This window comes from Trichechus manatus, unplaced genomic scaffold (assembly GCF_000243295.1).
Source record: "Trichechus manatus latirostris isolate Lorelei unplaced genomic scaffold, TriManLat1.0 scaffold00073, whole genome shotgun sequence".
NCBI classification, from domain to species: domain Eukaryota; kingdom Metazoa; phylum Chordata; class Mammalia; order Sirenia; family Trichechidae; genus Trichechus; species Trichechus manatus.
Window position 1 is genome coordinate 13,029,931 of NW_004444009.1, and position 849 is coordinate 13,030,779.

The following is an 849-nucleotide window of genomic DNA, read 5'->3' on the forward strand; positions in this document are numbered from 1 at the left end:
GAATGAAAACACATCATACCAAAAACCTTTGGGACACAGCAAAGGCAGCATTCAGAGGTTAATTTATAGCAATAGATGCACACATCAAAAAAGAAGAAAGGGACAAAATGAAAACATTAGCTATGCAACTGGAACAAATAGAAAGAGAACAGCAAAAGAAGCCAACATCCGCCAGAAGAAAGGAAGTAATAAAGATCAGAGCAGAAATTAATGAAACAGAGAATAGAAAAATAGTTGAAAGAATAAAAAAACCAAGAGTTGGTTCTTTGAAAGGATCAACAAAATCGACAAACCACTGGCCAAATTGCCAAAAGAAAAACAGGAGAGGATGCAAATAACCCAAATAAGAAATGAAATAAGGGACATTACAACAGACCCAACTGAAATAAAAAAGATCATAACAGAGTGTTATGAGAAACTATAATCCAACAGATTTGAAAACCTAGAGAAAATTGATAAATTTCTAGAAACACACTACCTACCCACACTAATACAAAATGATGTAAAAGATCTGAACAGACCCATGACAAGAGAAGAGACTGAAAAAGTAATAAAAAAAACTCCCACAAAAAAAAATGCCTAGATGGCTTCACTGGAGAATTCTACCAAACATTCAGAGAAGAGCTTACACCAGTACTACTCAAACTATTTCAGAACATAGAAAAGGAATGTATACTTCCAAATTCATTCTCTGAAGCCAGCATAACTCTGATACCAAAACCAGGCAAATACAGCACAAAAAAAGAAAATTACAGACTAATATATCTCATGATTATAGGTGCAAAGATTCTCAACAAACTTCTAGCCAATAGAATTCAGCATCATATCAAAAAATAATACACCGCGACC